The sequence below is a fragment of the Schistocerca serialis genome, chromosome 11 (assembly GCF_023864345.2).
Source record: "Schistocerca serialis cubense isolate TAMUIC-IGC-003099 chromosome 11, iqSchSeri2.2, whole genome shotgun sequence".
NCBI classification, from domain to species: domain Eukaryota; kingdom Metazoa; phylum Arthropoda; class Insecta; order Orthoptera; family Acrididae; genus Schistocerca; species Schistocerca serialis.
In genome coordinates this window covers 206,702,576-206,715,606 of record NC_064648.1, presented here as the reverse complement: position 1 = coordinate 206,715,606, position 13,031 = coordinate 206,702,576, and the positions used below count along the sequence as shown (strand labels likewise).

Here is a 13,031-nt window from a genome sequence, read left to right as displayed (position 1 = left end):
CAGTATCTACATCCTCTTCCATTTCCATAATATTGTCCTCAAGTACATCGCCCTTGTATAGACCCTCTATATACTCCTTCCACCTTTCTGCTTTCCCTTCTTTGCTTAGAACTGGGTTTCCATCTGAGCTCTTGATATTCATACAAGTGGTTCTCTTTTCTCCAATGGTCTCTTTAATTTTCCTGTACGCAGTATCTATCTTAACCCTAGTGAGATAAGCCTCTACATCCTTACATTTGTCCTCTAGCCATCCCTGCTTAGCATTTTGCACTTCCTGTTGATTTTTGAGACGTTTGTATTCCTTTTTACCTGCTTCATTTACTGCATTTTTATATTTTCTCCTTTCATCAATTAAATTTAATATTTCTCCTGTTACCCAAGGATTTCTACTAGCCCTCTTCTTTTTACCTACTTGATCCTCTGCTGCCTTCACTACTTCGACCCTCAAAGCTACCCATTCTTCTTCTACTGTATCTCTTTCCCCCATTCTTGTCAATTGTTCCCCTATTCTCTCCCTGAAACTCTGTACAACCTCTGGTTTAGTCAGTTTATCCAGGTTCCATCTCCTGAAATTCCCACCTTTTTGCAGTTTCTTCAGTTTTAATCTACAGTTCATAACCAACACATTGTGAGAAAACACCATATATGGGACACTAGGGCGAGCCATTCTTGGTTAGTACTGAAGCGTTTGCGATCTCCTCCCGTTCGGATTAAATAGTTCAAATGGCTCTGAGCACTATGGGACTTAACTGCTGAGGTCATCAGTCCCCCAGAACTTAGAACTACTTAAACCTAACCAACCTAAGGACACCACACACATCCGTGCTCGAGGCAGGATTCAAACCTGCGACCGTAGTGGTCAGTTCGGATTAACGAAAGACATTGAAGCAATCCAGAGGCAGGCTCTAGGGCTTGTTACCAATAGATTCAATCAACATACAAGTATTACAGCAAAGCTTAGGGAAGTAACTGGGAATCCCTGAAGGTCAGGTGACATTCTTTTTGAGGAATGCTATTGAGAAAATTAAGAAAACCAGTATTTGAAGCTGACTCCGAACAATTCTACTTTCACCAACATACATTTCATGTAGAGTCCACGAAAATAAGGTAAAAGAAATTATGGCCCAAACAGAAATGAATAGCTGAGTGGAATGGGAAGGGAAATCATTAGTAGTGGTTCAAGGTACCCTCCACCATGCACCGTACGGTGGCTTGCGGAGTTAAGTATATAGATGTAAATGTAATACTGGGCTTACAACTTACATTAGAAGATTAACTGAAAAGACCCGAACCTATACTCGTGGAATTTGTAGATTCAGAAAAAGCTTCTGACAATGCTGACTGGAAATTTTGTATTTATCAGGGATGAAATGCAGAGAGCAATTAATGTGTGCAGAAACCAGGCTGCACCTAAAAAGTCAAAGGACCAGGACCCACAAATGAGGCAGTATTTGAGAAGGGAATGATTAGTTGTAGCCTAGCCTATCATGTTATTCAATCTGTACATAGAGCAAGCAGTGAAGGAAACCTAAGAGAAATTTGGAAAAGGAACTGAAGTTCAGGGAGAAATAATAAAAACTAATGAAATTATGATTAAATCAAGACCCTACACTGCCAATGGGCATCTAAGGTTTGTTGATGACTTCATCTCTGACAGAATTACAAACAACAGATAGCATCTTGAGAAGAGGTTGTAAGATGAACATCAATGAATATACAAGACCGGTGACAGAATACGGTTCAAAGCCACTTCAGTTGTCTATAAGAAGGTAGTAATGCCTGAAGACAGAAGTGAATTGCAGGAAGACCTGCAGAATGTCGATGTTTGGTACACGGAGAGGCAGTTGACCTGAACGTACTTGAATATAATGAATTGCCCATAAACAGACAATAAAATACACTACTGCACAGCTCCACTATTGACGACAAATTACTGTATACAGTAACTACCATAAAATGCCTAGGAGTAACAAAATGGAGCGACCTAAAATGGAATGACCACATACAATGAACTGTAAGCAAAGCAGATGTCAGGCTGCCATTCATTATAAGAATACTAAGAAAGAGTAATTCATGCATGATAGTGTCTTGCAAAATATTCGTTCAATCACTTCTTGAGTATTAGCTATTTAGGAGACGATCTGAGCAGTTCTCTCAAATTGTTTGCAGATGATGCCATCACTTACTCTCCTGTAATGCCATCAGATGATCAGTACGAATTACAAAATGGTTTAGATAAGATATCTGTATGGTGCAAAAAGTGACAATCGACTCTTCATGAAAAGTATGAAGTCATCCACATGAGTGCTAAAAAAGAATTAACTAAATTTCAATCACACTATAGATCATACAAAACTAAAGGCTGTAAACTAAACTAAATACTTAAGGATTACAATTATGAATAACTTACATAGGAATGATCACATCCGTAAACTCAACTATATACTTAGGGATTACAATTATGAATAACTTAAATTGGAACTATCACTTATGTAATGTTGTGGGAAAGCAAATCAATCGCAATCTTTGGTTTGCTCTACCCACAATATTATCTATGTGACTGTTCCAATTTAGGTTATTTGTAACTGTAATCCCCAAGTATTTAGTTGAATTTACAGCCACCAGATGTGTGTGACTTATCGCGTAATCTAAATTTAGCTGATTTCTTTTAGTACTCGTGTGAATAACTTCACACTTTTCCTTGTTCAGGGTCAACTGCCACTTTTCGCACCATAGATATATTTTATCTAAATCATTTTGCAAGTCGTGTCGATCATCTGATGATCTTATACAAGATGGTAAATGACAGCATCGCCTGCAAACAATCTAAGACGGCTACTCAGATTGTCTCCTATGTCGTTAATATAGATCAGGAACAATAGAGGGCCTGTAACACTTCCTTGGGGAACACCAGATATTACTTCTGTTTTACTTGATGACTTTCAGTCTATTACTATGAACTGTGACCTTTCTGACAGGAAATCACAAACCCAGTCACACAACTGAGGCGATACTCCATAGGCCTGCAGTTTGGTTAGAAGACTGCTTGTGAGGAACGGCGTCGAAAGCCTTCTGGAAATCTAAAAATATGGAATCAATTTGACATCCCCTGTCAATAGCACTTATTACTTCACGAGTATAAACAGCTAGTTGTGTTTCACAAGAATGGTATTTCCTCTACCAGTACTGACTATGTGTCAATAAATTGTTTTCTTCGAGATACTTCATAATGTTCGAATACAGTATATGTTCCGAACCCTACTGCAAATCGACGTTAGTGATATAGGCCTGTAATTCAGCGGTTTACTCCTACTTCCCTTTTTGGGTATTGGTGTGACTTGAGCAATTTTCCAGTCTTTAGGTACGGGTCTTTCTGTGAGCGAGTGGTTGTATATAATTGCTAAATATGGAGCTATTTTATCAGCATACTCTGAGAGGAACCTGACTGGTATACAATCTGGACCAGAGGCCTTGCTTTTATTAAGTGATTTAAGGTGCTTCATTACTCTGAGGATATCTACTTCTATGTTTCTCATCTTGGCAGTTGTTCTTGATGGGAATTCAGGAATATTTACTTCACCTTCTTTAGTGAAGGAGTTTCGGAAAAGTGTATCAAGTGAAATTTCGACTTGACTGAGGAGGAGGACGTGGAGATTAGTGTTTAGCGTTCCGTCAACAATTAGGTCATCAGAGGTGCAACACAAGCTCAGAGTTGGGAAGGACAGAGAAGAAAATCAGCTCTGCCTTTTCAAAGGAGCCATCCCGGCATTAGCCGAAGGCAGTTTAGGAAAGTCACAGAAAACCTAAATCTGACGTAGACGGATGGAGAGGGTTTTAAGGGCGCACGACGGCAAGGTCTTCAGCGCCCGCTCGGTAACAGATTGAGATGAGTGTCAAGAAAAAGACTCAGAACAATAAGGTAAAACAGAACGTAAGACACAGGAAACTAGCTCGGAAAAATATGTGCCTACCCACACCGAAGCGTGAGACGAAGCATGCCGCCAGCAGTAAAACGTGGACAACCCGGGAAGAAAGTGGTAGAGGGAGCTAAAACAATATAGCAGATGGCAGTGGCTGGCTGACTGCAAGGAAGAAGGGAGAAGCCAGTCACTTTTCAATACACTAAATCCTCCAGCCTAAAAGTTTAGGCCAGAGTCCAGACACATTACAAAACTTTAAAACCCTAGACACACATGTTTCAACATTAGCTAAAACACAGGGCAGATCCCCATCAACTTGTGCTTCTGCCCTTGCATCACGGTATAAAATGCAGTCTGTTAATGTGGCGGACAGAGATGTTCACACCACAAGCATCACAAATCGGGGGATCCTCCCGCTGTAATAGAAAGCTATACGTGAGAGGACAGTGCCCGATCCGAAGACGCGTGAGGGTCACTTCTTCCCGCCTGAGCACCCGGCAAGAGGTACGCCACGGCCGAGTTGTTGACTTCACCGACCACAGTTTATTGGCCGTCACTGCCAGCCATTCTTCCTCCCACAGCTCCGTGCACTTCTTGTGGAGTGCAGAAATGACAGACTGCAAGGGAATAGGACACTGGACCACATCCTGCTCTCTGCAGGCCTCCTCGGCAGCCCGATCGGCCTGTTCGTTGCCCCATATTCCTACATGACCAGGCACCCAGCAGGACACCTCCTTACCCTGCAGCTAGAGCAACTACAGCTGGTCATACCGGGTGATCAAAAAGTGACTATAAATTTGAAAACTGAATAAATCAAGGAATAATGTAGATAGAGAGGTACAAATTGACACACATGCTTGGAATGACATGGGGTTTTATTAGAACCAAAAAAATACAAAGGTTCAAAAATGTCCGACAGATGGTGCTTCATCTGATCAGAATAGCAATAATTAGCATAACAAAGTAAGACAAAGCAAAGATGATGTTCTTTACAGGAAATGCTCAATATGTCCACCATCATTCCTCAACAATAGCTTTAGTCGAGGAATAATGTTGTGAACAGCACTGTAAAGCATGTCTGGAGTTTATGGTGAGGCATTGGCGTCGGATGTTGTTTTTCAGCATCCCTAGAGATGTCGGTCGATCACGATACACTTGCGACTTCAGGTAACCCCAACGCTAATAATCGCACGGACTGAGTTCTGGGGACCTGGGAGGCCAAGTGTGACGAAAGCTGAGCACACGATCATCACCAAACGACGCGCGCAAGAGATCTTTCTCGTGTCTAGCAATATGGGGTGAAGCGCTATCCTGCATAAACATCGTACGTATCAGCAGGTATTTATCAGCCAGGCTGGGGATGATGCGATTCTGTAACACATCGGTGAACCTCTCACCCGTCACAGTAGCAGTTACTGACGTTTTGCTGTCCAGCGCCTCTGTCGGACAATTTGTGAAATCCCCCCCCCCAGCCAATAAAACTCCATGTCATTCCAAGCATGTGTGTCAATTTTTACCTCTCCGTGGTTTATTAAGTTTTCAAATTTATACTGACTTTTTGATCACCCGATATATCAGCTGGACCATCTCCTCAGTGGGGTACAGATTCTGCAATAATTGTAAGGCACTAAGAGAATCGGAGCAGAGGAGAAATCTATTCCCCTGAACACGATTCATCCGCTCCAGTGCCTTCACGATTGCGTGGAGCTCCGCTGCGAAAACGGTATATTCGTCAGAGAGGCGAATCCGGTTAACATGATCAGGGAACACTACAGAACAGCCAAGGAAATTCTCCTGTTTGGAGCCATCAGTATAAACGACGGTAAAACCGTGATGCACATCTAAAATGTTAAAAAACTGGGATTGGAATGTAAAATCTGGTGTACTATCTTTCTTAAAATTAGTCAAATCTAAAATAATTCTGGGTCTCCGGAGGAGCCAAGGTGGAAATCTGCTTCAACCGCGACAGAAAACATGAAGACCAGCCATATTCGTCACAGAAAGGCAATCCTGTGCGTGAATCCCATAGGGCCGCATCGTTCGTTGCCGGTTATGAAATAGCTGTGCCACCAGAGGAAGCTGAGCAGGTGTGTATGGTGTGGACGAAGTTTTATACACCTGGCTGCCGCCGCATATGAAGTGGCGGTTCACCAGCCTCTGCACAGAGGCTCAGTATGGGGCTAGTTCGGAATGCCCCAGTTGCCAACCAAAGCCCTTCACGGCGCACAACGTCCAACATCTTTAAAGTAAGAAGGCCTCGCAGACCCATACACCGTGCACCTATAATCGAGCCGAAATCGCACAAATGCCCTGTAAAACTGGAGCGGACTAGTCCTGTCGGCTCCCTGTGTACTGTGGCTAAGACACTTTAAAATACTTAAAGCCTTAAGTTTAAGTGACCGTCATTTCAGGTCTCTAAGATGAGGTAACCACGTAAGCTTCGAATCAAAAATGAGCCCCATAAATCTCACCATGTCTTTAAAAGCGAGGACAGTGTCCCTCAGCATCAACTCAGGAAAGGTTAAAATCGAATGAGAACGTTGAAAAAGAACACACACGGCCTTCTCAGTGGAAAACTTCAAACCACTCTTCTGCGCCCAGTCATCCAAACGTCTAAGAGTAAGTTGCAACTGACGCGTTGTTGTTGCAAGGCTTGAAGAAGAGCAAAACAACGAGAAATCACCCACAAACAAGGAACACTGGACAGGACTTTTCACTATGGAGGAAATGCTATTAATAGTGATGGCAAAGACAGTCCCACTTCAAATGCTACGCTGAGGGACACCATTCTCCTGCTCAAAGCGGTCAGACAGGATGTCACCAATTCGGTATCTAAAATATTGTGGCGAGAGGAAAGACTGAATAAAAAGAGGAAGACAACCACGAAAACCCCATTCGTGAAGCTGCTCCAGGATGAGATGCCTCCAAGTGGTATCGTGGGCCTTCTCGATGTCAAAAAATACACCTAGAAGGTGATGACGGCATAGGAAAGCTTGTTGTATAGCCGCCTCCAGGAGGGCAAGATTATCGAAGGTGGAGCGAAACCTCCTGAACACACACTGAAAGCGACTAAGGAGTTGCCAGGATTCTAACATCCAGACAAGGTGGCAGTTGACCATCCGCTCCAAGGTCTTTCCCACGCAACTAGTGAGGGCAAAACTACGGTAGCTACTTGGGCTCGTCAGGTCTTTAACAGGTTTTAAAAAAGGAATTAAAACTGCCTCATGCCACGCCCAAATGACATTAAAAAGTGCGAGGAGGATTTCTTTGTTGGGCCTTGTTAGGTGTCGTAGCACACTGTAATGGATCCTGTCGTGACTACAGGATGTGTCACGAGCTGCAGACAATGCAGAATCCAGCTCCCACATAGAAAATGGGCAGTTGTAAACTTCACGAGAGGTGGACTGGAAGTCCAGACTACACCTCTCAACAACCACTCTATGGCGCTGGAAACCCGGATCCTGACTGGCTGTTGCAGTAATTGTGGCAAAATACGCTGCCACAGTCTGGGCAATGTCTCGCGGACCCGTGTGGAGAGTGCCGTTAGCCATTACAGAAGCCGTGGGGCACCTCCCTCCTCTCCCAGAAATTCTCCTGATGGTCTCCCACACAATGGAACTTTTGGTGGAATGATTAATGGTGTTCAGGAACTGTTGCCACGACCTCTTCTTGCTCTCTCGAATAATGCAGCGACATTTCGCCCTCGCCACCGTAAAGGCTGCAAGATTCTCAGCAGTCGGCCAACACTGGAACCGACTCAGAGCCGCACGCCTGGTCCTGATTGCAGAATGGCATTCGGCACTCCACCAAGGGACAGGCTGCCTCTTCCGGTGGCCTGTGGAATGGATGCTTCAGCGGCGCGGTGGACCATTTTGGTAATACGATCCACCCGTGCCTCAACATTTGCACAGTGTTCAAACTGGGCCAACTGGCTATAAAGTGTCCAGTCGGCCCCATTGAGCACCCACCTTGGTGGTCTCCTTTCGGGGCCCACGCCATCTGGCAGGTGAATCCAGATTGGGAAATGATCACTGCCATGCAAGTCGGCAACCACTTCCCATTGAGCACTGGCGGCAAGGGCTGGAGAGCGAGGTGAGAGATCAATGGCTGGATGCGGGTTCGAACTATTGTCCTCCCGAGAGTGAATCCAGTACACTAACCACTGTGCTACCCTACTTGCTGCGCTGGATTGAGGGCTTTTTTCCATCTTGGATGGAGAGTCATCACCAGATGTAGAAGTAACTTCGAGTAAGCCCCAGGAAAGCGTGTTGGGACCTTTGCAGTTATTGTTGTATATTAATGACCTTCCTGACAATATTAACAATAACCCTCAACTTTTTGCACATGATGCAGTTATCTATAATAAAGTACTGTCTGAAAGAAGCTTCGTAAATATTCAGTCAGATCTTGATAAGGTTTCAAAGTAGTGCAGGGATTGGAAACTTGATTTAAATGTTCAAAAATGTAAAATTGTGCACTTGCAATGACAAAACGTAGCACCCTATGACTATAACACCGATGAGTCACATCTGGAACTGGCCTACTCGTACAAATACCTGGGTGCAACACTTTGCAGGGGTACAAAATGGAATGATCATACAGGCTGTAGGAATACAAAATGGAATGATCATACTGACTCAGTCATGGGTAAAGCAGGTGGTGGACTTTGTTTTATTGGTAGAATACTGGGGAAGTGCAACCAGTCTACAACAGAGATTGCTTACAAGTCACTTATGAGACCAGTTCTAGACTATTGCTCAAGTGTGTGGGACCTGTATCATATAGGGCTGACAGGGGATATTGAACACATACAGAGAAAGACATTGTAATTCTGTCAGAGACAGCAAAGGACTTGGAAGAGCAGTTGAACGGAATGGACAGTGTCTTGAAAGGAGGGTATAAGATGAACATCAACAAAAGCAAAACGAGGATAATGGAATGTAGTCGAAAAGTCGGGTGATGCCGAGGGAATTAGATTAGGAAATAACATCGAGTGTTGATTTAAGTGTCAGGAAGTCGTTTCTGAAAGTATTTGTATGGAGTGTAGCCATGTATGGAAGTGAAATATGGATACTAAATAGTTTAGACAAGTAAACAGAAGCTTTCGAAATGTGGCGCTACAGAAGAATGCTCAAGATTAGATGGGTAGATCACATAACTAATGAGGAAGTATTGAACAGAATTGGGGAGAAGAGGAGTTTGTGGCACAATTTGACTAGAAGAAGGGATCGGTTGGTAGGACATGTTGTGAAGCATCAAGGGATCACCAAATTAGAAATGGAGGGCAGCGTGGAGAGTAAAAGTCATAGAGGGAGACCGAGAGATGAATACACTAAGCAGATTCAGAAGGATGCAGAAGACCACAACAACAACAACGGCAGAGAAAGGCAGCGTGAGTGGTTACAGGTTTGTTTGATCTGTGGGAGGGTGTCACACAGATACTGATCTGGAAGACAGATGTAAACCATCCCGAGGAAGTCTATTAACAAAGCTTCAAGAACCGGCTTTAAATGAGGAATATATTACAACCCCCTATGTATCGCTCACGTAGGGATTGCGAGGGAAAGATTAGAATACTTATAGGACGCACAGAGGCATTCAAACAATCATTATTCCTGCACTTCATGTGTGAATGAAACAGGACGAACCCTAATAACTGGTACAATGGGATGTACTTTCTGCCCTTCACAGTGATTTTGCAGAGTGGCTGTAGATGTACCTGTAAGTGAGGAAAAAGTTTAGGAAAGTTTTTATGCTTAAAGTTTGTTGGAAGACAATAAGTGCTCTCATTATGAAAGAACGGACGAATATCGTGTGGGTAATTTGCACCGAATTTTAAGCATAAGCAAGTTTTTCACGCAAATGTCTATGATGTCATATATTCTGAACTGGGTGTCATACAATGATATAATAGTGCAGGTACATTCAGTGGTGAACGTGGATACTATCTGCAAACTGTGCTGTGAATAGAAGTGGTAGTAAAGAAGTAATAAATCAAAACATCATGCCTGATGCTGAAATTTGACTGAATGGGCAGCAAAAATGAAGTAAATGACAATCCTTTTCCTTCCATCATTTTGTGCTGGAGGACAGCAAGAAAAATTTATTAAAGGTAAGTGCTCCCATTCTCAAATACTGCCCAAATAAAATACAGGTTTTTGCTCAGCGTTAGTTACACTGTCCTAAGACACAAAGTTTCTCACTCAAATACACTACTGGCCATTAAAATTGCTATACCACGAAGATGACGTGCTGCAGACACGAAATTTAACTGACAGGAAGAAGATGCTGTGATATGCAAATGATTAGCTTTTCAGAGCATTCACACAAGGTTGGCAATGGTGGCGACACCTACAATGTGCTGACACGAGGAAAGTTTCCAACCGATTTCTCATACACAAACAGCAGCTGACCAGCGTGGCCTGCTGAAACGTTGTTGTGATGCCTCGTGTAGGGAGGAGAAATGCGTACCATCACGTTTCCGACTTTGATAAAGGTCGGATTGTAGCCTATCGCAATTGCCGTTTATAGTATCGCAACATTGCTGCTCGCGTTCGTCGAGATCCAATGACTGTTAGCAGAATATGGACTCAATGGGTTCACAAGGGTAATACGGAACACCGTGCTGGATCCCAACGGCCTCGTATCACTAGCAGTCAAGATAACAGGCATCTTATTCACACGGCTGTTACGGATCGTGCAGCCACGTCTCGATCCCAGAGTCAACAGATGGGGACATTTGCAGGAAACAACCATCTGCATGAACAGTTCGACGACGTTTGCAGCAGCATGAACTATCAGCTCGGAGACCGTGGCTGCGGTTACCCTTGACGCTGCATCACAGACAGGAGCACCCGCGATGGTGCACTCGACGACGAACCTGGGTGCTCGAATGGCAAAACGTCCTTTTTTTTTTCCGGATGAATCCAGGTTCTGTTTACAGCACCATGATGGTCGCATCCGTGTTTGGCAACATCACGGTGAATGCATATTGGAAGTGTGTATTCGTCATCGCCATACTGGCGTATCACCCGGCGTGATGGTATGGGGTGCCATTGGTTACACGTCTCGGTCACCTCTTGTTCGCATTGACGGCACTTTGGACAGTGGACGTTACATTTCATATGTGTTACGACCCGTTGCTCTACCCTTCATTCGATCCCTGCGAAACCCCACATTTCAGCAGGATAAAATTTTTAAATTCAGTCAATAATCATGCGTAATATTTATAATCACATTTTTATTGCCCCTGGAGGCCGTTACATACCGTAGGCAATCTCCAGTCATTACAGAGTTCCCAGAAAGTTGTTTAGTAATATGGATTTTTGTAAACATAAGTGTGAAATGGTCTTGAAACTGGAGTTCATTTCTGAAATGGATTAGCACTGAGTCTGGCCATCACTAAGAACAGTTACTACGAGCTTAAGCAATTGTTAAAAAGTGTAGGCAATGTATGTCAATAAAGAAATTATAGTTTCCAGTAGTTAGTACCTTGTGCCAAACTACTGAGTTTAGGATAGGGACACTCAATACATAAGCTAACAACTACAGTGAAATGAGGTCACATCATCAAACTGTTCAGTAGCAACCCCGACAAGTTTTTCATGCAAAATATGTAAAAATATATAAGCACCTTATTTTAGATAACTCAGGTGTCCTAGCTAAGACATGGATGGATTACAAATATGTTTCTTCACTTCAAAAATACCCAACAGTAAATCATATTATGAATTAACTTGCACTGTTATCATAGTTATGAAGTATTGAAATAACACTGTGTTACTCTTTTGCAGAATACAATTGTCATTTCCTGAATAAAAAACCTTTGTTAATAAGTATGGTAATAAAAGCAAAATGAAATAATAAAATCTTAAATCTTCACAAGATACGAAGGCAAGCTTCTTAGGCAATCCTCAAAGCAATCTCCAATTAGTCAACATAATTTTATCTAAAGGAAAGTTCTCTTGAAAAATCTAAAAAATTATGAGACAGTACTCCTGGTCAAAACTTACCTTCATGAGAAATATCAGAAATGCTAGTAGACACATGTACATACACTATCCTAGCTTTTAAAACTAATAGTTTCTCCTTGGGGAAGCGACAGAGAGATGTGTTTGTATTGCTATCTGGTGTCCAGCTGGGTGCAGTCGTTCACAAAACATGACATTTTGACGATGTACCATCTTCTTGATACTGTCACCCCCCCCCCCCTCCACCTAACATGGCATGTATGAAAGATATGTACTTCAGCAAGGACGGTCATTCTACAGGTATGAGCTGAAGATGACAGCAAGATAAGCTATCGAAATATTGTATTTCATAAATGATCACACCTAGCTGAGCACCCAAGAGACTTGCTGGGGTGACTTGCTGGGAAAGACTAAGATCACACAAAGAGGGATATGTCAGGGAGTGTTAAAAAGGAAGTGGAGGCAACTCACAGCCTACAATACGAGAGATGCAGCTGTAGTGGGGACGAGGGGAGATCATTTCTGCCTGGAATTTTAAGGATGGATTGGCAGAAGAACGGGTTGCAGCCAGAGATTGGAGAGCTCTAATGTGAGGACTTCAGGAGCAACACTGAACGTTACATAGGGCTGGCAGAATAGTATGTGGGACTGTTGTTTGATTATGATAGAGCATGTTTGCAGAAATAACATAGATATTGATGTACAGGTTAGCAAACTGTGGTAAGATTGGTGGAAAAATGACTGACTCTCAGAGAGAGAGAGAGAGAGAGAGAGAGAGAGAGAGAGAGAGAGAGAGAGAGAGAGAGAGAGAGTGGCCGGTGGGGGGTGGGGTAGGGTGGGGGGTGGGGGGGTGCACAGTAGAGCAAGCTCAAGGGATCCTACAAAGGTACAGAGAATGCTTAAATGATGTAAAAAAAATCATGTGAAAGTCATTAAATATATTGCGAAGTTTGCTCAAAAGAAAATAAGATGGCAAGAAAATGAGTGAAAACATACATAAAGAAAATCAGTAGTGAGATAAGAAAACAGAACACGAACAATTGCCAAACAGGGAAGAAAGATCGCAAAACAAAAATAAAATATTACTGGAAAAAAAGTGTCACCATCTAGTTTAAAAAGTCATTAAAATAATAAAAGGAAA

The 13,031-nt window shown here is 42.9% G+C and overlaps 1 protein-coding gene across 1 annotated transcript in view; it reads right to left on the bottom strand.

Moving 5' to 3' along the window:
* The window catches only part of LOC126426661 (venom serine protease-like), a 107,854-nt gene that overhangs the window by 42,374 nt on the left and 52,449 nt on the right, over positions 1-13,031 (bottom strand). The gene's annotated exons all lie outside the window — the stretch shown is intronic.